The sequence below is a fragment of the Xenopus laevis genome, chromosome 9_10S, assembly GCF_017654675.1.
Source record: "Xenopus laevis strain J_2021 chromosome 9_10S, Xenopus_laevis_v10.1, whole genome shotgun sequence".
Classification (NCBI taxonomy): domain Eukaryota; kingdom Metazoa; phylum Chordata; class Amphibia; order Anura; family Pipidae; genus Xenopus; species Xenopus laevis.
In genome coordinates, this window is record NC_054388.1 from 84,671,501 (window position 1) to 84,698,102 (window position 26,602).

Here is a 26,602-nt window from a genome sequence, read left to right on the forward strand (position 1 = left end):
CTACAGAGATAAACATATACTGTAGTTATGTTTAAAAGAAAGAAGAGTGAAACTACATTTACATCATGAATTTGAATAGCAGTAGAATAGCATTTTTGAAACCTCGGCTAGGTTTGTATAAGCTATTACCGTCAAAACACTGGTTTATGAAATATTAATAAAGTCAGTAGAAAAAGGAACTGAACAACTATTTCCCCAGGATCACGCAGAAGTATTTTTTATGTTATATTGTAATGAGTTTTGCATTAAAAATATGCTGTTATAACTAAACCAAAAAGTACTTATAAAATCATGCTAAATGCCATGTTTTCCAAGACTAAATTGGTTAATGGATTTAATATTTAAATATGAAATTAGGTTAATGGTCATATTTATCAGTACACAGAGTTCTGCTGATTATTTTTAAAATCAAGCAAATATTATTCTGCAAAGTAGGAAATGGTTGAAGATTTGTATGTATTTATAGCCCAGCCTGAAATACAGTAATTACAGTGAAACATGACAGATGGCATAATACACAATAAGCAATTTTTTCTGTGATTTTGGTTACAATTTTTCAGAAACTCTAGCATACCTCGCAGACCGGTACAGGATATTGTAACAAAAAAGGAACACATAATGATGTAGCACAAGGTATTAGATGTTAACAGATACATTTGCGAGGTGACTTCAAAACAATATTAAGGGGCACATTTATTAAAGGTCAAATTTTTCTGGTCAGGCGTTTTGTCTAAAAAAACAGAAAAATTTGTAGGCAAAAAAGCATGACATTCAAAATATATTGTGTTTAAAGCTGCTAAAAATTTGAATCTGAAAATACTCCAGCCAAAACATGTCGAAGTCATGTAGAAGACAATTGTCCCTTTTACAATTGGAAGATTTTCTTGCCTTCATGATCTTTGGGGTTTTCGGGCATTTTGAAGCTGGTTTTTGTGTGACGATCTGAAAAAGTTGTGGTTTTCAAATGGCAAATTCAAAAAATTTGAATTGTTGCGCGATTTAGTTGTGACTTTTCCAGTAAGTACTTTTTTTGTACAGATGTTTTAGTAAAGGCATGTTTGGGAGTTTTGTCAAATTTTAGCAAAAATGAGAAAAAGGAGTTTAATAAATATTCTCCTGTAACAATTCTATTTTGTTTTAAGTAACTGCATTAAGACTATTCCATTCATATATCACTCTTTCTGTAAAGAAATGTTTAATTATTTTCACATTTAGTTGTCCTTAAACTTCTTGTAGTAACTCCACTTTTTCCCTTAAATAAAACATAGCATGAGAACAATTTTTTTTATGGTTGAGTTTTTAAGGCAGTGATCCCCAACCAGTAGCTCACGAGCAACATGTTGCTCCCCAAACCCTTGGATGTTGCTCTCAGTGGCCTCAAAGTAGGTGCTTATTTTTTAATTTCTGTTTTGGAGGCAAGTTTTGATTGCATAAAAAACAGATGTACTACTAAACAGAACCTCCTGTAGGCAGCAAGTCCCCATAGGGGCTACCAGTAGCCAATCACATCTATTATTTGGCTCCATCCAGGAACATTTTTCATGCTTGTGTTGCTCCCCAACTCTTTTTACATCTGATTGTTGCTCACGGTTGAAAAAGGTTGGGGATCCCTGTTTTAAGGAAAACAAAACATTTTTTCAAGATGTATTATGTTCCAAAGCTGCTAAAAATCGGAATCCAAAATGACTCCAACCGAAACCTGTTAAAATCATGCAAAAATCAATGGCAGATATGCCTTTTGGGGGTTTGGGGCTGTTTGACGCCATTTTTCATTCAAAAATCCAAAAAAGTTGTGGTTTTTGGGTAACAATTTGAAAAAGTTGCATGATTCAAATTGTTGCACAATTTTGTCGCAACTTTTACTGCACATGCTTTTTTCAATCTAAATTTTTAGTAAATTAAGGCAATTTGTGGTTGGGAGTTAGGTCAGATTGGTTACTTGTGGAACTGTATACTATACTACATTCAACATTAAGATCCAGGCAAAATTCGCCAAGCTGTGTGAATACATGGGCATAGGGTAGGATTTACACACACACACACAGCTCCTTTAGGAAATGATTCTCTTTATTGTAGATCTGTTGTTACAAGTTTCTCAGAGTTTCTATTGTAGCCAGACAGCACTTAGTGGTTCTGCCTGTAAATGATACCAGAGTTGGGCACTGGAGCATGTGTGATCTTGGAAAAGCAGTCAGCACATCGATTATCTCTCCTTTAGAGAATTGGTACATGTTCCTCAGTGGCCACTTTCCACTGATATCACGACAACCTTTGTTTGCAGAACAGCACCAGACTGTAAATCTTTTTGTTTAAAAAGCCGTTATTTCAGCTTAGGGCATAACAGCAATGTTTCAGGCCTTGATAAAAGGTCGCATGGCCTGAAACGTTGCTGTGATGCCCTAAGCTAAAATAAAGGCTTTTTTAAACAAAAAGATTTACAGTCTGGTGCTGTTATGCAAACAAAGGTTGCACTGGAGCATGTGGGTACAGCGGTGATGGTTTACAGCTGGGCAGTCACTGTGATCTTCTATGTGTATAAAAAAGACTAACAAGCTGGAATTCATGGCAGTTAATTTTGTAACCCAGAAATGGAACAGCCCCTGTTGTAAATGCAAAAGAGGGTTGATTCTTTCTGCCAACCACAAAGGCAGCTTCCAGAAGGGGTCAATCACAGAACATCCTGGGTGGGCCATTGTAGGAACCAATCCATCCCTGAATTATGATAGCACAAAGCACAACTAATACTGCAAAGTCAATGGGGTGACATTTAGTTAGCATGTCCAGTTCAGTTTGGTTGCAGGATCCAGACAGTACATAGCTCTTACAAGGAGACTTGGGCCAACTATGTGTATTATGTTACAGAGGGTCCTGGCTTTGTTAACCTCATGGTAGGGGTCAAATACCTTGGATGAACCAAAGAATGCAGCTAGCTACACAACATCAAAAATGCATAGAGAAAAGGTTATCATATACATATATGTATATGTATATATATATATATATATTAGTTGTTGCAGCATTGCAGGAAGGGATATTGGGATACATTTTAACATTTATATAATATTTCAGATCTTTCACTTACATAGTACATAGTTAAGTTGAAAAAAGACCAAAGTCCACGTTCAACCTCTTCAAAAGAAACCCAGTGCACGCATCTTCACACATCTACTGAACCTATATTTACCAAAATATATTGTCCAGTTTTCTAATCTAGTCAAATCACTTTTAATTGAGTCAAATCACTTTGCAAAGTGGCAACATCCTGCATGGAATAGTTCTGCACAATTTAGTATCATCAGCAGTACTTTCAATGCCCACCTCCAGGTCATTAATAAACAAGTTGAAAAGCAAAGGACCAAGTACAGATGCCTGTGGTACTCCCCTGACAACACTAGTTCAATTAAAAAATGTTCCATTTACCACCACTCTTTGTAATTTACCCATCAGCCAGTTCTCTATCCAAGTACACATAATATTTTCCAGGCCAATATTCCTTAATTTAACCATCAACCTTCTGTGTGGCACTGTATCAAAAGCTTTAGCAAAGTCCAAGTAGATTACATCCACTACCATTTCAGAGTCAAGGTTCCTGCTCACTTCCTCATAAAAGGCAACTAAATGTATTTGACAAGATTGGTTATGCATAAAATCATGCTGGCACAAACTCATAGCTAGTGATGGGCGAATTTATTCGCCAGGCGCGAATTTGCGCGTTTTGCCGCCAGCGAATAAATTCGCGAAACGCCCGCGAAAATTCGCGGCAAAAATCCGCCGGCGTCAAAAATTTTTTCCGAAAAAACAGACGCCGGCGCCAAAAACGGGCGCCGACGGCGAAAAAACGGGCGCCCGCGTCAAAAACGGGCGCCGACGTCAAAAACGAGACGCCGGCGCCGTTTCGCAAATTTTTCGCCGTTTCGCGAATTTCGGCGAAGCGAAACGACGCAAATTCGAACCATCACTACTCATAGCATTATGATTTCCAATGGATTTAGTATTTTATCTATTAGTACCCCCTTGAAAAAGCTTTCTTACCACCTGAAAAATTAAGTAAAGAGGTTTGGCAACAACAGAGCTAAGCTTGTTTAGTAGCCTAGGACAAATACCATCTGGTCCTGGACCATTACTTATCTTGTTTACCTTGTTTCTAGTCTCCTTGCATGAACCATGCATCATTTGATGTATTAATAGAATTGGAACTATTTAGAAGGAGACATTCATTACTTAGTTTCTCATTTGTGTAGAGAGATGGAAAATAACAGTTCAGAATCTGTGCTTTATTTCTTTAGTCATCAACCAAAGGACAACAAGGGTCCCACCCCATCCTGCTTGATTTTTTTTGCTATTTACATATTTTTTTAAAAAAAAATGTGGTCTTCCTTGCTGTAATGCCCTTTTCCATATACATTTTTGCTTGCTTTTTTGCATGATTTATTGGCCTCCTTATACAAGACTAAAACATTGTTTTATCACACTAGGCACACGTTAAACACTATTTTACTTATTTTTGTGATCTTTCTATAATCTGGAATCATTAAATACTGCAACAGGTCTTAAGACTGCTAAGTCTAGAAAGTATTAGTGATGGTTAGGTGTTACTAGACTTGGGGAAATTTGCCCTGTTACTACTTGAATTTAAAAGTGTTTTCTCAGCAACTAACATGCATAATATGTAATCTATCTATAAACACTAGTTCATGTATTACACTTGCTTTTGTTTTATAACTGTTGAAATCTAATTGCTGATTGATTGCTAAGGCTAATGTTCCATTTTTTACAGCATGATAAACAGATCCCATAGTACATTAAATAATTTGTACATATTTTTACAACTCTAAATTTTTTAGGGCTCAAATAAGGCTAGATATACCAATCCCTTACCATAGTAAAATTAGGTTCTTATTCGAAAATATACTTTGGTGTTGCAAAGGTTTTTTAATCACTCTACCATCTTGAACCTACGAGCCTCTCAATTAAAAAAAGACATATAGGCTTGGTGTTCTAGTGGAGTGGCGAGGACACCTGCTGCTTCCTCTTTCTTCGTGCACCAGTCTGTAAATTATGCGTTTCTGGGATTGACCTGAGAACTGACTCTGACGTCATTGCCTTTGGAGCGAAATTCAAATATTTAAAGGGGCCATGGGTAATAACTCACTGCCAAACGTAAGTCTATGTTCCATAGTTCCTGAGTGTGTTATTCCTGTCTGTACCTGTTGTTGACTACTGCCTGTCCCTCATCCTTGCTGTTCTGCTGCCTGTACCGACTACTGTCTGTTCTTCAACCATTCTATTGGATCTCATTACTGTACCATGTTTCTGATTGGTTTAACCTGTGACCTTGACTATCCCTCTGACTACTAAGTCTGTACTGCACTCCTAGATATGCTTCCTGTTCCTTGTTCTTCCAGCACAAGTTTGGTTCCCTTGTCTGTCCAGAAGTCTCCCATTGGTCCTTTCACTATAAGACCTGGTGGTATCTGAGTAGCAGAGGGCATCTCATGAAGCAAAAGGCTGCTGTCATAGGTGGAAGCTTAAGCTTTGACCGGGGCCTTGGTTTTAGTTCTGGGTTTTGGTATACCCTACATTACACCCCACCCCCCACAAACCCAAGCATAAACTCCATGTGCACAGCCACAATAAATTTAGCAATAAAAATTAATGTCATGGTAAATATTGTCCTTAAAATACTGTCCATGCTTTAGGTCAGAAGTTAATAGCTACAAATCCCACAATTAGTTGTCAAACTGATTTGTCAAGCAAGGAGCAAAGCACGCTTTTTCTATATTTCCAGTAAAATCAAGTTACTAAACATTAGACAATGAAAAGCTTTCATAACACTAAAACATGTAGTATATTGAAATGAAATTTAAACCTTTAAAGTTAAATTAACAGTTCCACGCCAATCACATTGCTTTGCCTTGTAACACTCAGCTTCATGTGCAGATATTGCAGATTGCTCTTTTTTGCTTGATTGCTTTTTACCCATAATATCGACTTTATCTGAAGATAAAACAGACTTGGCTTATTTATTCGGTCAGTAATTCATTGAAAACATAAAAATGGCAGATTTCACATAAAGTAAATAAGGGCCTCTATACATTTCATTAAACATGCATCTGTATATACAGTATAACATTTTGCATAGCTCTGCATGTTTGGCATTGACTTGCTAGTTAGAGCTCACAAAAAGTAATTATAGAGACATGAAGCACAAAAATAAAATAAAAAATACCTGTAAATTCAGCACTATTCCTTTTTTGGAGCATATCTTGGGTAAAACATGTCAAGCTCATCATTAAATATAAGTCCTAAATCATTCTATTTATTTTATTTACTAAATATTGTAAGTTTCAGGTCTATAACTGTAGACTTAATGTCCACAGAGTGTTTTTTATTGTTTCAAAGTAAAAGGGTTTGCAATAAGTTAAAATGGTAATATTGTGGACACAGTCCCAGACTCTGAGTGAATATTCACAATGTGTGTCAATCCTGTTTTTTAGTTATTCTCTGGACATGGTGATTTTTTTTGCCTAATATACCTGGGCATAACATCACACATCTCAAAATTTTTTTCTTTCAGTTTCATTGTTCTTATTGATAAATGGTAGGAATAGGGAATATTGAAGGATTATTTTGTCCTTGAACATGTCATGGGGTAGAAGTTGACTATAATTTAGTTGAAGCACCAAAGAAACATTATTAAGTGTCAGTAGTAAGTTTAGTCAAGTTAATGTAATAAATAAGTTTGACCACAAGATGAACCACAACTTAGAAAGTCTCCAGAAGGTTCTAAAAGTAGATAGAGTGAATAAAGCAATATTAATGAATCAGTAAATGAACTGGGTGTGCATGATGTGAACACATGGGAAGCTGGAAGCACATGAAGAGGACAGCACTACATGTAGTAGACAGGATAGGTTAATAGGTTAGATCAGTAAGAGAGCATTGTAGTTAGTGTAAGTAAGAACTGACATCTAGAATGGGCAGCAAGCTACCCAACCAGGCAGGAGTAGGTTTAGATTATCCTACTTCTTTGTATCTGCCAGTTAAGGGAAAGAGCAGCAGAGCATGGAAGCATCAAAAGGACATAGTGTTTGGGGGCATTGGTTCAACCCTGAGAGAATGTTTTTTTATCAGTAAGGTCATAAATAGGGTGACTGGAAACTGAACAATGTTTGTGAGTATAATGCATGAGAATCCTGCCCCTGGTCCCTATGTAATTGAAGGCAACAATTGCATTTTTGGTGTATTACTCTAATACATGTTAGCAGGCTTTACATATACTGCTTGCACTGAGCTTTCTTTTTTCATTTCTTTTATGGTATAGTGTAATTTATTATTTTGTTTATCTTACAAGGTACAGCAACATTAGGTTTTGTGTGTCCTATTTTAAATATGCTGAACTACATATTGTATTTCTCTCATATCTATATATACATATCATATACCATGTTTTAAAAGAGACAAGATGAAAATGCCAATAAATTACTAAATGGGAATTCCAGATACAGGTCTTAGCCTATAAAATAATTGTCATTTTGGTCTTTCACGGTGTCCACAGTGTACAAGATAGCCTGATTATAATAAAACATTGTAAAATGATATTACAACTGCACATAATAGAAATGTCAACTTACTTATATTAGCCTTTCAGTATGACTATGAAATAATTACACAGATGAAACTGTGGAAGGATGTGAATTTAAATATATTTCCATCCATCCTTCCATGAGCAGATGTGATGGCAAGGTGCATAATTTCTACAGATGAATAACTGCTTTCTTCTAAATGAACACATCTATATTTGGACTATGTGGAAGGGAACCTTACGTGGATGGCAATGTCAGAACTTCCTTTGCATGTCAATCCTACTGTATATATGCTCTTACAACAGCTAAATCAGTTGTATTTCAGGTACACAAAAATTGTACACTTGGCTTGACATATGCCAGAATTACACATCTTAATAAGTACAGGTATCATATCTATTATTACCGAATAATTGGGGCCTGGGGATTTCTGGATAAGGAATCGCTATGCCTTAAATGTTAAATAAACCCAATAAATAAAATTGTTTTGCCACTAATGTGGGTTCACACAGCTTATTTAGGACCCAGTACCAGATACTTTTTTATTATTTCAGGAAAAAAAAGGAAATCGGTTTTAAAAATAAGAATTATTATCTTAAAATGGATTCTATGGGAGACTGCATTTTTTTTTAAATTTAGAGCTTGTTGGAGAAAACTAAGAATGTATTGGTTTATTGTTTTGTTATAGTATGGAATAGTGTTTATGGTAGGAGGGGAGGTACTATGTCCTCATCATTTTAACAGTGCTTTGTGATATTTGCAAATATAATGTTGATAAATCAGAGTGCAGGGACCATTTATTCTCAAAAGCTTGGCAAAGGATACAGAAACTTTGAAACATTGGCTTCAATTGTGCAGCTTTGAGTCAATGAATGTCTTTTTTTCTTTTTTTTGTGATGAATACAGATTTATATGTATCCAATTATATACCTTTGCATAATACTGTGCAGTGCAGTTCTGTCACTGACCCTTAACAAAGTTAGACATTTCTTTGTTTGTTACAAACCAGGAAATATTTTGAACTTCTGATGCTTAAGTGTGAGTTATTTCAATCCCCTACTTTGTTTATGTTGTTAAGGTATCTAGCTATTTAATAATCCCTAGTATTTGAGACTGTTCTGTAATATATGGTATCCCAAAACTCAGAACTAACTTCAAGGTTTCGGTCTCGCCCAATCTTCTACCTGTAGCAGCTGTCTTTGGCTTTGGGTGGAGCCCTCTGCTACTCAGATACCACTAAGTATTATTGAAGGAGAACCAGGGAGAGAGTTCTGGGTGAGCATAGGGACCAAACGTGTATGGATAGGAAAAGGGAACATTTAACGGAGTTAAGGAACAGGCTGGGTCAGACCACATGGGCAATGCAGTACAAAAGGTAATAGCAGGAGCAAGGTCGAGGTCACAGGCTAGGGTCAAACACTGAGAGAATCCATTGGGGAACCAAATCAGAAATAGGAGAGTCGTCAAGCCAGGCAGGGGTCAATTCAGGCAGCAAGGGACAGGCAAGGGTTAATACATGGGAAACACAATCAGAAACCAGACTAGAAGGCACTAGTGATGGGCGAATTTATTCGCCAGGCGCAAATTCACAGCGAATTTGCACGATTTGCCGTCAGCGATAAATTCGTGTCAAAAACGAGACACCTGCACTGTTTCGCGAATTTTTCGCCGTTTCGTGAATTTCGCTCGAAATTGGCGATTTTTCGGCAAAGCAAAACGGCGAAAATTCGCCCATCACTAGAAAGCACCCAGGAACATGGAAGGAACCTTTACATTGGGCAATGCAAACTAGACAGACTGCCCTTTAAATATTAAAATTTCGTGCCACTATGCGATGATGTTATTCGGGGATTGCCAGATTTCCCCGAATCACCACGCAACTTGGAAGCGCAGGACTCGGCACAGCGGGCAGCATCATACAGGCGGCAGACGTCCCCAAAGGCAAGACAGCAGGTGTCCCCACTGCCTGCCAGGTATTTTTATTACCAGTTCTTTGATATTTGTATCATATGTGACAGATGAACAGCTATAGAGAATGTTTGGTTTTTATGTCGTATAGATATCATAACAATAACCTTTGTTATCCTAGGTCCCAGTAACCAGAAGACAGCCAGCCTGAGGCTATTTGTCTGTGTCATTGCTAAAGACTGTTAGGTCTCTGTAGAACCTTTATGTACCATATAAATAAAAGTATTTCATAAGACCTTTTTGGTTTTGTAAGGCAGTTTGATTCATATTTAACAATAGATATATTGTGCTGCTTTTTTATTGTTTATTATACTGAAAATACAGCTCTCAGCACAATGTATAAGAATGTAAAGAAGACATGTAATGTGTTATAAAGAAATATATCTGGTGGCTTTGTACATGGCATCTTTGTTTTTCTTTATTGTTAATATTTCTAGATTTTTGCCTTAGTTTCACATGCATTAGTCTATATATCAAAGATACAAATGATTGAGGCAGTATAATTTTACAAAAAAATTATTTCTGCATTTCAATACTAAATTGTTGGAAACCTTTTTATTTTATCATTTAGGTTACTAGTGTGTTTATCTTTATCTAGCTGTTCTTGACTTACATAAAGCAAAAGGGGTATTTGGAAGGGAGAGAGATGGCTGTAGAAACATTGTGGAAAGCAACTGAACACCATTGAAGGGAAACTTTAACCACAAGCTTTTTTTTTACCAGCAGATATTTAATACATTTAAAAGCATGAATCCACATAGAGCTAGAGTTAAGAGGGTGATTGTAGGGGGGCGTGGCTTGCGCGTGCATGTAGCTACACGCGTCTTTGTGGAGCTCCGTGTCCGGTGTCACGAAAAGAGCAGCATTAAGCAGATCCAGGGCGGAATTCAACCGCAAACTTACCGACGGCCATTCCTACAATGTCCAGGAGGAGAACTAAGCAGCAACCGCTGCAGCTCACGGACTTCTACGGGTCCCAGCCGAAGGCCTCTCAAAAACGCAGCAGCCAAGATGGCGCCCGCTCCTCTTCCAGCGCATCATCACCTGCACACGCGGGAGCTGAAATAGAACAGCAGCCAGATAAGTACGATGATTCTGTACAAGGCATAACACAGGCAAACTTAAAAGCCATGCTTACACAGCTCAGGGAAGATATATGCGCAGACACCAAGCGCACAGTGCAGGACCTAAGAAGGGATTTGCAAGAACTAGGCGAACGCACTGACCGCCTAGAAAATAAAATGGCAGACCTTGTGGAAGTGCACAACACTATGGCAGATGCAGTTAATTTACATGACGCAGAGCTGGAAAAAATTCAGAATAAGATAGCTGATATTGAGGATCGCTCAAGGAGGAATAATGTGAGGCTAAGGGGGATCCCTGAGGAAACCCTTCCACCCCAGTTACGCCAATATGCCTTAGACCTCATTAAAGCGGCGCTACCGGACACCCCAGCGGACCAGCTAGTGCTCCTAGGGACACTATCCTGAGAATTCATTTTTTCCACATAAAGGAAGCCTTGATGCACTACGCTAGGCAGCACAAGACACTCCTAGCACCATATAACGATATCCAAATATATGCTGACCTGTCGACAGCTACCATGGCCAAAAGGCGTGAACTGGCAGCAATCACGCAAATCTTACGCCAAAATGAGATACAATACAAATGGGGCTATCCAACTAAGTTAATAGTCCACTGGCAAAATACTACAAAAATCATTGCTACAGTGGCGGAGGGCACAGCAGCTCTTAAACAATGGAAGATCTACACGGATACACAGCAAGCACCATCACCATCAAAAGGTTCTATGCAAATTGAACAGGAATGGAACAAAGTCCAACCTTAAGCAAGGGAAGCTTACCCTGGTCACTTAACTAACACACATCTCCTGACACCGGAAAGGAGACACATGGATCTACTTACACCGGATCCAAACACCCCCCTTTTACAATCTCTAACTGCTGAACTTTCTGCCTAGCAACGGCATGCATGCAGGTAGAGAACAGCCAATATATTTGGCTAAACTGTATATATGTTTTGTTAGCTCTGTTTATGCTACTTTCCTTCCTTTCCACTTTCTCTATCCTTCTTTGGAGACTGGTAAACTGTATAAGATTGTATATGTATTATTAACTGTGGGGTCAGCCAAGTACAGCCCACTTAGCAATTTGCAATACCACTATGGTTCTTAAATGTATGAGTATCAATGCAAGGGGCCTCAATACCCCTCGCAAATGATTGTTAATGCTAGCGGAATGCAAAAGACAACAAGCGGACCTAATTTGGATCCAAGAAACCCACTTTAGGACCAAAGATCAAAACAAACTAGAAAATAAACACTACGTGATGATGGCAGCGGCGACCTCAACATCCAAAAAGAGAGGTGTAGCCATAATGGTAAAAAAGTCATTAAATATAAAAAGTGTGAGGCACTTGGCTGACTCCAGTGGCAGATGTCTAATTGTTATTTGTAACGTTAATCAACAGCTATACACCTTGGTCAACCTGTACGCCCCAAATACAGACCAAAATGTATTTCTAACACAGGCTTTAGAACAAATTCATAACTTTAAGCAAGGGACAGTCATAATTGGAGGTGACTTCAATAACATACCCGACTCAAAGATGGACAGAACCCCTCAGGTAGAGTTCCTACCCAACAGTTATGGTAGAGTAGTTATCAAAAAGTCCCAAAAATTTTCTAGACTCTTAGAGCAGTATAATTTGTATGACATATGGCGAGTACAGCACCCCACACAAAAGATTTTACTTTTTATTCGGCTAAACACAATTCGTACACTAGGATTGACTTATTCCTAACCCACGCATCAACATTACATATGACATCAAAATGCAATATCAAAACCACCACTTGGACAGACCACTCTCTAGTAGAGTTTTCGCTCCAGGAACAGCACCAATTTACCACTAAGCCCCCTTGGAGACTCAATAATGACTTGCTAACAGACAATACTACCCACAAGCAGATAGAGGCGAACATAACTGAATTTTTCTCATTAAATGACAACTCGAACATAGCAGACCTAACTCTGTGGTGTGCCCACAAGGCAGCTATTAGAGGACAACTGATCAGTATAGCATCATACAAAACTAAACAAGCAAGGGCAAAACAGGAACAACTCTTATTGAAAATTAACACCCTTGAACAAAAAAAACGTATAACCCCATCAAAAGCTATAACAGAGGATCTGAACAAACTTAAAGAGGAGGTAAACCTCCTTATTCTGGGTAGATGTCAAGCGCAGCTTATGAAACTTAAGAGCGCGACCTACATTATGGGAAATAGGGCCTCGGCTATCTTGAAAAAACAACTTGTTCAACAAACCTTACAGCATAGAATTGGGAAAATACAAGATGCCTCCCAAAAAACTAGAATTAATCCTAAGGATATAGCCGACACGTTTGCTAAATTCTACAGCAACTTGTATAACCTTAAGGACGAACCTTCCATAAAACTGCCCGTAGAGGAAGACATAAATAAATTCCTAAACAAGCTACAATTACCGATAGTTCCTGTTGAAGCTATGCCACCTCTAACCAAACAAATTACGACTGCGGAAGTCTTGGAAGTGATTAGGAACATGCCAAAAAACAAAGCCCCGGGCCCTGACGGGTATACGAACATGTATTATAAAAATTTAGTAATGTCATAGCTCCCTATCTTACAAGAGCTTTAAACGCGGCAGCCACACAAGGGTCTTTTCCCCAAGAAATGCTTAAAGCTTATATTTCAACAATCCCCAAACCAGGAAAAGATGAAATGCAGTGCTCTAATTATAGACCTATATCACTATTAAATGGTGACATAAAAATCTATGCAGCGATTCTAGCGAAAAGACTCCAACCGATATTAGAAAAAATTATCAATAATGACCAAACAGGTTTCATACAAGGCCGTCATATTCATGATAATACTAGAAGGCTCATTACCTTAATACAACAAATGCATAATAGACGCTTACCATCACTGGTGTTGGCATTAGACGCAGAAAAAGCGTTTGACAGAGTGAACTGGCTATACCTCAGGAAAGTCCTAGAAAAGTTTGACCTGCCCACCACATTAATCACTGCAATTATGGCCCTATATTCTGACCCGACAGCTCAGGTCACAGTAAATGGCTTTCTGTCAGACCCCTTCTCTCTGTCAAACGGGACTAGACAGGGGTGCCCGCTTTCGCCTATTATTTATGTGTTAAGTATCGAACCACTAGCCCAAGCGATCAGACAATTACAAGATATTAGAGGTATTACAATAGGCCCCCAAGAACATAAAATATTACTGTTTGCTGACGATATTGCATTAACTGTGGCTAACCCAAGTATTGCATTGCAGGAACTATTTGATTTGACCGAACATTTTGGCTCTTTATCCTACTACAAGCTCAACACCACAAAAACGCAGGCTTTACCAATACTCATGCCAAAATCAGAGATTGAGTCACTTAAAAGGGACTATAAACTTGATTGGCAACCTACGGGAATCAACTATCTGGGCTCAAAGATCACGGCGGATCCTTCTCATTTATATCAACAGAATTATGCGGAACTGTTGAGAGACATTCAAATGACACTCCAGAGCTGGAAAACTACCTATATCTCCTGGCTAGGAAGGATCAACGCAATAAAAATGCTACTTATTCCCAAAATCCTATACAAGTTCAGGACATTACCTATCCCACTATGCCGGTCTTTCTTCCATCAGCTTCAAAGAGTACTGTTCACGTTTATATGGAACCAGAAGAAGCCGAGAATTTCAAAAGCCATCATGTATACTAGCAAAAGGAAAGCTGGGCTAGCGTGCCCTAACCTGCACCAATACTACAAAGCTATAATCCTTGACCAAATGACAGACTGGCATCTACCAACCGGAACCAAACAATGGGTGGACATAGAGAGGTGGATATACCTTTCAAACATGGGACATAAAGTTATAGACCACGTCTGGTCTATGACCAAGCACCAGAAACCACTTACGAGCACGCTACCGCACACTATACAGGCAACGCTACAAACTTGGTACACAACCAAGTCTAACCGGCTTATAACCAATCCCCCAACTGCCTTTATGCCAATCCACATACTGGAAGGGGCTACTCCAGACCTGTGCCTAACTCAATGGCAAGCAGCAGGCATCACCAAAATGGGAGACTTATATGATCAGGACGGTCTAGTTACTTTCTCTGTGTTGCAAAGCAAATTTAAAATACCGAATACACAATTGTATACGTATATACGACTAAGGCACTATATTCACTCAAACAAATGGAATGGCTTACAACAACCAACCCTCTTTGATATCAAATGCTGGGCACCCAAGGAAAAAAAGAAAGGTGCAAAATCCATATACAACTTATTCCAAATGACCGACCAAGACAAACCTTTACCGGCAATGGAAAAATGGCAATCTGAGCTAAATATCCCACTTAATACGCAAGTATGGAGACAACTGTTCCTACAAACTTCGAAATACTCACGAGCATTAAACCACCACGAACTCACTGTTAAAATTATGTACAGATGGTACATGACACCTGACAAAATTTCGAAAGCCTATCGCAATATACCAAACCAATGTTGGAGATGCCACTCAGGAGAAGGATCCTTATGGCACATATGGTGGACATGCCCAATAGCACAAAAATTCTGGGAGGAAGTAAATTCTATCCTAATAGACATTACAGGAGATAAAAGAAGTCTACACCCAGCATTGGCTCTTTTGGGATACGAGACAGAATCGAGAGACAAAGCTACAAAGTTGAAAATCATGCGCCTCTTACTAGCAAGCAGATGCCTACTAGCAAGAAACTGGAAGACGACCAGTTTACCCAACAAAATACAGATACAGGCTGAAATAGAACGGATGACCCTATATGAGACTACCTTTTCCCAACTTGCTTAAAAATACTAAAGTGCTAAATTACTCACCTGCATTAATGCGAGCGAGACCAGTACTCCGAATTTTTCTCCTTCTTTCTCCTTCTTCTTCTTTCTTCCTTCTCTTTCCTCTTCTCTTCAAATTGATGTAATTTCAAAAAACTGTTAATAAAAAAAAAAAAAAAAAAGAGGGTGATTGTAGCTTGGCAGGAGTTGATCGAAAATCATTATGTTGTTATACAGATCCAGTGTCTATTCTTACTGACTTGACATTATCCTATGCACTCAGACTAGAGCTAACAAAATTCTAGCTGTTCCTGCACCACCAGTCTCACAGAGATAAAAAAAAACAAGGTTTTATATTTTAAAGATTATTTTCCTTTGTAATGTAGATTGACACATTGTCACATGTGCCATCACAAAGAACCATTATATATAATTATTTAATCCCTCATTTTACATTTTATTTTTATTAACATTTAATTGCAGCAGAATAGCCGTCGTAATATATCATCCCCAAATTCCCCACATTATAAAAGGTGATGCCCACCCTACTAAACTGTAATTTGATAATTAATTGATTGATGTAATTTGTATCACTGTTCATTTGAAAATAAAGATGGTTTAGGAGGAGATATGTCTGTAGAGTTAATCCACTGGACTCTAATTCAGGGAATCTTCAGTTCAGTTCCCTAGAGAAAATTCCTTTGTAAGCTCTTTGTTTCTTGGGGAAATAATGTACTTCCCATGTGTCTCTGGGACTAAACTTGGAGTGCATGTTTCAACTGCATTCTTTGTCTTAATGTTTGCACAGATTTCTATATAATATTAAATAAAGGATAAGTATAAATCAAAGTGATATTGCTCAACTTCAGTAGAAATACTGGGACATGCATCATGTACTTTTCAGAAATCTCTAAGAAACATCTGCAACATATACTGTAGCTTTATTCACAGAAGCACAGATTGCTTGGGGTATGGTATGAAACAGATATACACATCTAAGATAGAAGTTTCAGTCTGCTTGTCTTGTCAGTTCTTATGAAACATACAGATGTAAAAGGTACTTGAACATAGGAGTAATAAATCTAGCAGTTCCTCAAGTGAGCATCTTTTTTTACTCTAGAATAAAAATTCTACTTTTCATAATGAATTTTGAAATGATTTTGAAATTAATATTTCACCTCTCCATAGTTGCATCCTACACCAGATATAACCTCTTTCCCTTACATGCTTATTGAACATATTTATAAAAGTAAATATTGTATGACAACTGGGCACAGAAGCATACATTACATACAGATTTACATGTGAGTGCTCTTCCATCTAGTCCTCCTGCAAATAATCAACTTTGGTGGCAATACTTGTAGTGTGTTTATTTCTTTTTGTAGTTATATATATTTTTTTATCTTGACATGGCATTTAAATATATCATGTCTTTAATCTGTTTTATTGTATTGAAGGAATAGAGATATGCTTCAGGAAAAATCCTAGCCCATGGGGTCCAATCCATTAAAGATTCTATCTGCACAAAAGTTGTCCTCAAGTGCCAGATTTATGTCAGGCAACAACAACCATAAATTCCTCATTTGTTGCTTTCACACAGCAAGGGGCATGGCCGTAACTATTGAATAGGTTGCATTGATATGAACTGGCTTCAGGTGTACCATTTAAATGCAAATTTGAATTATGACCTTTAGAGACCATGGAACATTGTGGTCATTGATTGATGGGTTGCTCAGTTTAACATTCAGGAACATCTTGTAAACATACTTATAGGATTGTGTGCACTTCATCTGTACAGTTTCTGCTATGTTTGGCCATGTGTTAAGCCCTGCAAAATGCAGTTGCCTCCAAGACTTAAGCAGAAAGGGGCAGATTTATCAAAGGTCGAGGTGAATTTTCGAATTCCAAAACTTCGAAAATTCGAATATGAAAATTTATCATGTACTGTCTCTTTAAAAATTCAACTTCGACCATTTGCCATCTAAAACCTGCCAAATTGCTGTTTTAAAAAACTTTGATTTGAATGCGATCAATTGTGCTACAGTATTACTTCGATTTGTACGATTCGAATTTGGCCGAATACAGACTTATTCGATCGAAAACGGACCAAAAAAACTTGGTATTTTTGAATTATAATTTCGAAGTTTTTCAAATTAGAAATTCGACCCTTGATAAATATGCTCCAAAGTGTTGCCCAAGGCAAGGCTACTATGTGGATCATAAAGATCAGTTGGTAGAAAATGTAAAGTTCTTATCTTTTATATGTAGCCATGATCAGGATTAGAAATGCCACTGAAATTAAAAAAAATACCTAGACTATAACAGGCAAGTAGTTATTAGCACAGCAAGTAATCAATCAGGAGTCAAAATTCATAAATGAAACCACAAGTAGGTTAAACCTATAAGTAGGAAAGACAGTTCTGGGAACTTGCTCTTTAAGCCTTTAATATACTGTATTTAACCACCCAAATACATTTATTTCGAAAAACTCCATGAGAAATGTTTTTTAATTTGTCTAGGCCACAATTGTTAACATGTGGGGGACTTTGGACATTACACAACCCTGCTATGAATGGGAAAACTTCCCCTGCTATGAATGGGAAAACTTCCCAACAATTAAATTAGCCATTGTGCAGATACATCAACACATCAACACATCAAAACAGATTTATCAACATCCAAATTCAAGGTTTTATTTGTGATTTTATTTGCTAAATTGCCAATTCAAGTTTACAAAAAATACATTTTAATTTTCTCTTAAGCAAAGTGTGTTTTCGTCAATCCACAATTACTGATTGAAGCCTGCGCGGTATTTATCTGTGAAGGTTCTCATTCATCATATATCGTAATAATTCAAATCAACTGGACTTGCTGAATATTTTTTATCTTGAAGACATTTCTCATTTTCTCTATTGTTCTTATGTCGTTCACACAAAGCAAGAGAAAGCACTTTTAGCAGAATTTTTTAAAATATAATTTCCACCCCAAAAATCAACAGGTTGATATTGATCTGCATACTAACTAATTTCATGTAGATTACAGATCCAAATGTATTAACTCTGTAATCTACCCTTTTACGGTATAATGGCCAGTATAAACATTTACTATACTAAAGCCTAACCCATGCAGAATAAATTGTAAAAAAGTACACATATGCTATCTTGTATGGAGATGAAAATGACATTACTAGCAAGATGTTTGCTGAATATTAGACTGCTACTTTATTAAATGCTGACAGCCATAGGTTTCTAATTTGAATAAAAATATTGATATTTCTTCTTAACACCAAAAGGAACAATTGCTAGTCAAGATTAACACTGAAATTTGCACTAATCTGTATTTGAATAAAGCCTTTCTATCATGGCTTTGTGTAAAAGTATTCAATTACAGTGTGCAATGTTTTGTGAATAACTATCACACATAAAAAGTTAATTAATCAGGGCTATGTCAATTTCCTTGTGCCATGTCAATTTGCAGCAAGGTAATTAATCACTAATCGCCCAGCATGAGCTAGCTGAGGGACAATCCACAAGTCGTTTTTTGTCTTTTAGCAGAACAAATTGTAACACTGAGTCATGGGAACACATCTAGCTTTTTCTAATATTTTTTATCAACACTGCATGTTGTAATAGACTGCAGCCACAAGCGGCTTTTATTTGACTGTGATATTGAGAATAATTAAAAACAGCCTCGCACATAGCCATAAAAACTCAAATAGCAGTAGATTTATTGCCCAATGCATTCTTATTATGTCAGTTTTGAGATTACACAGAAAAAAATGAACAGTGAAAAATTACTCTCCCATGTGGGGAATAGTGATTAGGCTTTTTCATTAATTAGAAATATTTATTTTGTTTTCTGCTCCAATACATTTTAAATGACATTATCCTGTAAAAAAAAGAGAAAATTAAAAGCTGACGGCAAAATAAATAAACTGCAAACTGTTAATGTATAAACTTCAAAGAAACATTTAAAAAAACAAATGCAATGGGGAGAGCAACAGTTCATATGATTTCATTGTTAACATGGTGCTAAAACACATCAAACTTTGTTATACCAAAACTATATCCATGTTATCTACTATTAAAGCTTCTCAATGTATGACTAATAAGTCAGTAGCTGGGATGAAGATAACCCAGGTATGGAGAAATGATATCTGCAAAACCAATATAATGTTATTTATTTTCTATTCTGATATGGAAACAGAACAGTGATGTTGTTAATAAGCTAAACTTTCTATTTTCCCATTTTTTACACATCCACATACAGTTTTTTGACATAATGAAATTCAGCAGCAAACATCAACAAAGACCCTAGTGAGCTCAGTCAGTTTGATACAAATTATTCTATTTGTCCTTCCTCAGCATGCTACCCATTATACCATTTTATTTCTAATTTATTGTCCTGCTACTCTGATGGAGTGTCCCATCAGGTGTTCTATTCTCTCTAAACCGTAAAAATAGCAAAATGTACTTTTGGTTTTGTCTCCTTTTGTTTATTTGATTTTTAAATATCACATTTTGCTCATTAAAACTCTCAGGCCTAAGAGGCTGGGAGACTATTTTGAAAAATAAAATGATTCCTTTTTAGAAGACTACACAATAATCATTCATAGTTTGTAACTTTTTGCTAAGAGACATATAAAAATACAAGTGTTTAAATGTGTACATATTTTTAATGAAAATATGTTGGATCTGATTTCTTTTTCAAATTCAACATGTACTTTGCAACAGTGAAATATCTTTTTTATATGGGGGTATTGCAGGTTGTATAATAACATTTCTGGTTCATTTTGTTACACTTCATGAAGAGATATTTAAAATATTGTATTTTAAAACTGAACATAAACATTGCATTTTTCATTGCATAAACATTGCATATTTCATTTACTGCGTGTTTACTGTACATGTATAACTGTACGTGTATTTAATGTACATGTATAACTGTACTATGACTTGAACATAAACATTGCATTTTTCATTGCATTTTTCATTTTACTGCATGTTTACTATAATGTACATTTAATATGCATTAAAAATAATTGTGTGCGCACTAATGCATCTTCTTCAAGAGCATAAATAGCAACTGAATCCAACATGTGAGGAAATAAGGCAAGCGATCAGTTTGGTCCTTAACCATGTAAGGAATTGCACTGGATGCCATTGCATACAGTTAGGTCCATAAATATTTGGACAGAGACAACTTTTTTCTAATTTTGACAATTGACTCAAAGGCTATTTCATGGACAGGTGTGGGCAATTTCTTAATTAAGTCATTATCAATGAAGCAGATAAAAGCCCTGGAGTTGATTTGAGGGGGATGCTTGTATGTGGAAGATTTTGCTGTGAACAAACAAAGGAGCTTTCCATGCAGGTGAAACAAGCCATCCATAAGCTGCAAAAACAGAAAAAACCCATCCGAGAAATTGCTACAATATTAGGAGTGGCAAAATCTACAGTTTGGTACATCCTGAGAAAAAAAGAAAGAAAGAAAGCACTGATGATCACAGCATCACAAAAAGACCTGGACGATCACGGAAGACAACATGGTGAAGAGAAACCCCTTCACAACAGCCAACAAGTGAACAACACTCTCCAGTAGGTAGGCGTATCGATATCCAAGTCTGCCATAAAGAGAAGACTGCATGAAAGTAAATACAGAGGGTGCACTGCAAGGTGCAAGCCACTCATAAGCATCAAGAATAGAAAGGCTAGATTGGACTTTGATAAAAAAAAATCTGAAAAAGCCAGCACAGTTCTGGAAAAACATTCTTTGGACAGATGAAACCAAGATCAACCTCTACCAAATTTTTTTTAAAAAAAAGTTGTCTCTGTCCAAATATCTATGGACCTAACGATATAACAACCATGTGAACTGCCACTATCAGACTTTCCAAACTAATTTTTGTTTTAAGATATCATGTAATGTGATATGTACTGGTTAACTATAAAATCTTTATTGTTTTAATTATTAAAGCAATGGACTATTCACAAAAAGACTAAATATGAATTTGTATATGTTTTTGTAATGGCTTATTGGCAGCAATGTACTACTAACACTCATCACTTCATCACTAAAATCTGGTTTCTTCCCACTACATTCAATTAAGACGGCACAACCAAAGTCTCTAATGACCATCTGTCTGCTAAATCTAATGGATGATTCTCCATAGTAATACTCCTTGACCTATCTGCTGCTTTTGACCAAGTAGATCACCAGCTTTTCTATATTTCTCCCATGGCATACAGGGTACAGCACTCTCCTGGATTCAGTTACATCCCTGCAAAAGCCTCACTATTTGAACTCTCTGTTGGGGTCCTTGACCCCCTGTCCTTGATCCACTACTATTCTCACTATATGCTGCATCACTGGGTCAATTAATCAGCTACTTTAGTATTCAATTCTGTCTAAAGGCTTATAATACCAAAATCTATCTTTATTGTCATGATCTTTTCTCTATCAGTGTTAAACTGCCTTGCTGCCATATTCTTTTGGATGTCTTTTTCTAAAACTCAACTTGAAGAAAGCAGAACTAATTTTATAACACCACACAGGCCTCCCTTAACATTGTCTGTTGTAATGTAAACATTGCTATAATTTATTCTAGTATGCATAACATACATATTTTATTTTGTTGTCATATTTAATAGATATCTTGGATAAAAATACTGACTGGTAACAGTAGAAAATATAGAGAATTCTCTGCATGAATGCCAGAGACACTACGGGGCAGATTTACTAAGCTAGAGTGAAGGATTCGAATGAAAAAAAAAATTGAAGTATTTTTTTGGGTACCTCAATTATTGAAAGATTCAAAGTAAAAATCGTTTGACTATTCGACCATTCGATAGTCGAACGTACTATCTCTTTAAAAAATACTTTGACTTCATACTTTGCCACTTTAAACCTACTGAGCTGCAATGTTAGCCCATGGGGACCTTCCCCAGCAGGGCCAGCACTTTTCTAAGCTTTTTTTGATCTAATAAAAATCCTTCGATCGATCGCTTAAAATCGTTCGATCGAAGCATTTGCCCTAAATCCTTCGAAATCGATATTCGAATTTGAAGGATTTTACTTTGAGGGTTGAATTTGAGGGTTAATTAATCCTCGAAATTCGACCCTTGATAAATCTGCCCCTACATTTGACACTGCTGACACTGGTCTCCTGATTAAAACACAACTGGCAAACATAAGTTCCAGAACTGCATGCTTTTGAGAGACCACAACATTTGTTATTTGTGTGCAGGAAATAATCAGTGGACACTATATACTGTATTGTCACAGGTGATTTCTTTCTATGTATAGTTTTTCAACTTTGCATTTGGCCCGTCATTCTCATACAGCACTAACCTAAAAGGGGAAACATCACTTTATACACTAAAACATAGTGCCTATAAAAAAAGTCAATATAAAACACAGAGAACAATTGTTTGCACAGTTAATATGGTTAATATGCATACTGTATTATCTATTATCAATCATTTGAATATTTTCCTCAAATATTTATGGCTGGAAAGATTTTCTGTTCAAGCTTCAATACATTTCCTTTAAACTTATTTCATTGTACCCTGCAGTGATGTTTTCATGACATCCTCAGACAATCTTTTGTGTGTGTTTTGTTATTTGTTATCATTCTTTTCATATTATATTTCCTCTATTAATCTACTGTGGTTCTTCTCTTTCATTGTCCTTTTATGGGCTGTTCTTGAATGTGACATGAATAAACCATGACCTTATGCAAAATGTAAAGCCTACATGATTGTGATATATATCTGGTAAGGGTATTATTTGCACTTGTAGTAAGTTATTGAGTGATCATGTTTCAATTAAAGACATACCATATTGCACCTATGTTGAATGTATTATAGTGAGTGGATCTTAGTCATGCAAACAGCATCATGTATGAGGTGGAAATGTTATTATAATTCAAATCTTTAGCTAGAATTTCAGTGTTAGATACAGCATATACAATTGTTATCATTGCTGACTTGTAAGACGGTAAATTCAGTTTTGACCATTCCACTACGTTCATGTTGTGTGAATATTATAGGAACCTGATGCAGAAAATGATGTCCATAGACTCTATAAGGGGAAAAAAATTGTCAGAAAAAATGGGTGTCAAAAAAATTTCTGTTGTTCTTAGACTTACATTTGTCATAATTTCGCTACTTTTTGACTAAGCAATATAGGTCAGATTCGCCCCTAGACTAGTTACCATAAATAAGGGTAAAAAATACCCCAAGTGTATATTTTTGACTTTTAGCTTTAATATTTTTCTACTCAGACCCATTATCTGCTGCATTTCCTATGTTGTAGATATTTTTTGAACAATGTGCCAGTTAATTTGTATGTTTAGCAGGGTGAAACTATATATTTTATTCATATTCTCCTGTGAGTACACTATTGTTTCACTCTAAGGGGGTTATTTACTAAACTCCAAATGCAAAAATCACGGAAAATACTTGATTTTTTTTTATAAAATCAGACTTTTAAAAAATCACAAATTTTTCGGAATTTATTAAACACTGAGGATGGAAAAGTCTGAATCTGAAAATCTGGAATCTCAGATGTTGCATATAAGTCAAGGGGAGAAGTCAAATGATTTTTTGATGTGCGCTGGGTTTCGTGCAATACCCCAAAGTTTACAGAGGTTTCGGGTGAAAATCCTGAAAAAATTGTGAAATTTGTGAAAATCAGATGAAAAAATCCCAAAAAATCATGAAAATCTGAATTTTCTCGCAAAGCAAATTTTCAGGAAAATTTAATAATAAATAAGTGTAAAAAACCTGAGATTATTTGATCAGAGTTTGTAGCAGAAAATATTGAGATAAATTTGGATAAATAACTCATCTTCCTCCCTGGAAATGTACTTAAAGAGGTAGCCTGATGTAATTGATGGGATTTATTGTGTGTGCTGCAAAGTTCCTATTTAATTTAACTTTAAGTACTTTCTCATTGCTGCAGGCTCTCTTCTAACTGACTTTTCTGTATATCTTTGTCCATTAAGTGTTTATGAAGTTGTGCATCAGTCACTGTTGCCTGAGTGACAGCTACAAGACATCTCTCCATTTGATTATATTAAAATGAAGTGTCCTATATATCATACATGTGTATTAAGTTAAGACTCAGCCAGTGTAGATGTTTTGGCACCATGACTAGTAATATTCAATTGTTATTATGTTTGCATTGGAATCAAGAGAATCAAATATGCTGAAAAAAAAGATGGGGGTTGTACACAATAATACTGTCCTCTTATTTTTCACATATAAAGGAACTACTTAAATTTAAATTGTATTTTGTATACACGGTTCAACACAATATAACAATATACAGTAAAAACATATTGGCCTATTAGCCATTGTATTCTATTTTTATGTTTTGTCTTATCGTCTAAACCTTGACAGAATTACAGTAAACCATGCTCTTTTATGAAAGGAATCTCAGGAAGCCTTGAAGGTAGTGAAGCCAGGCAATAATGGATGGCTTAGTATAATTTCAGTAATACCCCTCTCAGGCATTTCAAACAGTGGCTTCAATAGATCATAAATGTTCTCTTTTGTTTTCCCATTTTCCTTCAAAACCTATTCTTCAACTCTAAAGAAATATTTCACACTGTGAAAAGGCCTTCGTGACTTTCATTTTCTTGGTGGAAAATAGTATGTTGGGTAACTAAAATGTGCTACTACATTTTTTATGCAAATCACTTGAGGCATTTCTAGAAACATAATCATTTAGCAAAAATCCTATATATTTACTTTATACTATACAAAAATATTTGGCTCACTTTGATATATGCTTACTTTTTAGATTTAACATAATATGGGGAAATTTAATAAATTTGCAAAGAGCAGAACTTTGCGAATAAAAATGAGACTGTTGCAATGTAATGTTCTTCGTTAGGATTTTATTGTATTACGAATCTTAATTGTGCATTGTGAACTTTTAACACCTGCTCTGGAGTTTTGTTAAATAATTTGTCGCAAAAAATGGTTTGTGATTTTATTACATACACTGAAAACATTTGCAAAAGCAATTTGGTCACCAACTTTGCGAGGTCATTGAGGTCTTTAATCAGTCAAAAATTATGCAAACGTGGGTGCTAACATTAAGGGAGAAGGAAAGGCTGGAGACACTTGGGGATGCCAAACGTTAGGCAAGTGATTGTAGCGACTTACCAAAAACCCAGGGCCGGTGCTCCTATCAGGAGAAATCTACACTGGCCCTGGGTTATAGGAGCGAGCACCACAGAGATATCTACTTCTGTCTTCGTGCAGCTGCGCATTTCCCCGGACTGACGCATGCGCATTTGAATGAAAAAGCCGACTTTAAAGTTAAAGTTCGGCTTTTCGTTCTAATGCGCATGTGCAGCTGTGCGAAGACTGAAGTAGATCTCTCCATGGTGCTCACTCTTATAACCCTGGGCCGGTGCAGATTTCTCCTGATAGCAGCACTGGCCCTGGGTTTTTGGTAAGTCGCTACAATCACTTGGGGGTGCCTAACGTTGGGTACCCCCAAGTGTCTCCAGCCTTTCCTTCTCCTTTAACAAAGGTGTTTCTGAAAGTTTTTTGCATTTCCCCATATAATTTTCAAAGATGCAAATTCCGTTATTTTCTTCTAAACAAAATCATGTAACAGATATTGAGCTGTGTATGACCTACTAATCAAATACTGTAATACACTCAGGCTTGAACTGGCATTCTGTGTATACCTCGCAAATTCCATAAGATTGCCATAGGCAGTAAATCAATTTACTGGGCTGTTTGGGTCTTTTTGGGGACTCGGTGTACTTGAAATGCCAGGGCTTATTTTGAATCACAGTATGGACCTGCATAGCATTACACAGACCCTTGACACTCAGACAAACCTTCATAATAAGTTAAACAGAAAGGATCTCACAGACACATCTGTTGAATATCTGGATTCCATGGATCCTAGAGGACTGGTGCTTTTTAGGTAGGTACAACAATAATCAATAAGGTATTGTTGCCCAGGACTCACAGGGCTATAACACTGATGCAAGTGACATCTGTTGGCCAACAGCAATAGTCTATCCAGGCTACACTGCCTGCTCTACACGCAAGTTATAAATCACAACAATGTCAGCACAATCCCTGCAGAGTACCTAACTAGCTCCTGTGTAATAT

The 26,602-nt window shown here is 36.6% G+C and overlaps 1 protein-coding gene and 1 long non-coding RNA gene across 6 annotated transcripts in view; one reads left to right on the top strand and one right to left on the bottom strand.

Annotated features, from left to right (window-relative positions):
- The window catches only part of LOC121398856 (RNA binding protein fox-1 homolog 1-like), a 351,364-nt gene that overhangs the window by 256,212 nt on the left and 68,550 nt on the right, over positions 1-26,602 (top strand). The gene's annotated exons all lie outside the window — the stretch shown is intronic.
- Positions 10,458-15,559, bottom strand: LOC121398857. The gene is made up of 2 exons (XR_005964550.1): positions 15,504-15,559; positions 10,458-10,613 (listed from the first exon to the last, which is right to left on the bottom strand). It is a non-coding gene; the product is annotated as an uncharacterized LOC121398857 (long non-coding RNA).